This window comes from Anabrus simplex, chromosome 1 (genome assembly GCF_040414725.1).
Source record: "Anabrus simplex isolate iqAnaSimp1 chromosome 1, ASM4041472v1, whole genome shotgun sequence".
NCBI classification, from domain to species: Eukaryota; Metazoa; Arthropoda; class Insecta; order Orthoptera; family Tettigoniidae; genus Anabrus; species Anabrus simplex.
The window spans coordinates 366,175-368,581 of NC_090265.1; positions in this window are offsets into that span (position 1 = coordinate 366,175).

The window sequence follows — 2,407 nt, forward strand, 5'->3', positions numbered from 1 at the left end:
TTAAGGCAGATGTTGAGGAAAATGGAAGGGAAGGAGAATGAAGTAATTCTCCACGTTCGTAGCTAACATAGTTGGGAATGTGTAGGATCTGGTTACGGCGGCACGGAGGAACTTTAAGGAAACATAGATTGTTATCATTGGGTTACTGTGTAGTAGGTGGACTCAGTGGAGTTTGATTAGGGAATTTGCTTTACCGTACGTAGAACCACACAGATAGGTCTTATGGCGACAATGTTATAGGAAAGGGCTAGGAGTGGGTAGGAAAGGGCCGTGGCGTTCATTAAGGTACAGCCCCAGCATTCGCCTGGTGTGAAATTGGAAAACAATGGAAACCCATATTCAGAGTTGACGACAGTGGGATTCGATCCGCTATCACACGAATGCACAACTGCGCGACCATAACCGTACGGCCAACTCGCTCAGTATTGGAGATTTAAATGAGAGTGTACCGTCCAGTTAAACTGCGCGCCTTCTATAAGGCCATCTATGTAATTTAACTTGACTAATGTGAGGCATGATACTTGGGGTTGCAACTGTTAGATGTCCCTACCATCGGCCTAAGTGCCCCCTCTGCCGGGATTAAGGACTATTGATTCTTAAGGGAAAAGTTAATTTTCTGAGCTGGCAGACCTTAAGTTTGTGAAGATTGTTTTGTTCTTATGACAAGGTTGTCAACACTTCCTACTCCCTCAAACTCCCGTATCTGCCAACCAATCAGGAGTTTTTGCAATATTTTTTCTAGCCAATTAGAAGTGGGGGAGTGTGCAGTCATGCAGCCTATCTGTAAAGAGTTCTGCAAACATCCACTCGAAATGCTATAAAAGCTGGGCGCTTTAGGTCGTATTATCATCTTCATCGCTCCAGTTCGGTGAATGTGGCGTGTTATTCGGAGGCAGGAGTCACAGGTTGGCGTACGGAAGGCCAAGCTAAACAAGGTAATGGCAGAATTTCCCTAACATGTGATAGCTCCGGCAGATAGCTTGAGAGGAAGGTTTCAAATCGCTTTCGTTTTATGTACAGTTCAAATTCAATGGTTTGAATGTAGATTTTCAGCAAGTCCGAGGACTCTGTTCAAATTCCTGCAGGGAAATGTGTAAATTAAGGGAAAAAGAGTGATCACCCTCGGTTGGTTCCCATTCAACTCGGTATAGGGTGACTAAAATCTTCTAAACGTCCAAACTCTTAACACATTTTTGGCATTCAATATTTCGTGTTTTGTCAAAGCTATAGAATAGGATTAGCCTCTGCAATTTCGGGCCATAATCCCGCTAAGTGGTTTAGGAGTTTCTCTCAAAGGATATCGTATTCACAAAGACGCACGCACGAGATACTATCAATTGTGGGCGCTGTTTTATTCACAAATTATGTACACATACACACTCACATTAATAAACCTCCAGCTTGAACTGAGTCGAAGAAGAAGTAGAAGAAAACTGCCAACACAACAAAATCACAACATGAGTTCACACACTTGACTAACGACTTTCACTAACAAGTCAACTCTACTACCCAAAACAGTCTCTTTATATACCTGGCCTGGCCAGTCTTCTAGAAAAGTATGACACAACATGTTTTTCTCGTATCTTCTCAATTTTCCAATAACTTATGTACAAATGAATAGAATGTTCTGCAAAACTCTAGTGACAAAGGTGTCTTGTTCTAGACTATTACCCTGTGTTGCACAACATTACATTGGATTTGTACATCATATTTACAGGGAATAATAAATTATTGTAACGTGTTCTTACAATAAATAAAGTCATATTAATATACATACAGCAGACGTGTCATGACATAACCTCACATATTTGTTCCACAAGACGGATCTTACAACACACAAATAATAAATGATACGATCACGTTTGATACCAAATAAAGTCCGCACCTAACTACATAAATAATAATAATAATAATAATAATAATAATAATAATAATAATAATAATAATTGTTCCGGGGTATCTGTGGAACGCAGAGGTGAAAGAAGGTGCCGGGATGAATGGGTCTAACTACAAAGTCAAAGTTAATTTAAAATTTTAACAAAGGTTATATTTTCAGAAGAAACAACAAAATTATAACAACTTTTCACTTGATGAAATAACAATTTGGAAACAAGACTTAGAGAAATCCAAGTTTTCAGAATTTTAACACTCTTGGGTTACAAGCCCCTAGTTTTACAATTTTGAGCTCCTAGCTCAACATTACAAAACACTAATTTGTTCAAAGAGCGGAAATCCCCTAACACATGGAGCACTTGCTCCTAATTACAATAGCGAGCCTCCCAGAGGCATTTTTACAATACTTGAAAAGAGCTGAGGTGCTCTCAGTGATCCCAGCCTACTCAAGGCAACACCATGTGAAAATCTAGTAATTACTGGCCTTACAAGGCACTTTTTACATATAGCAATC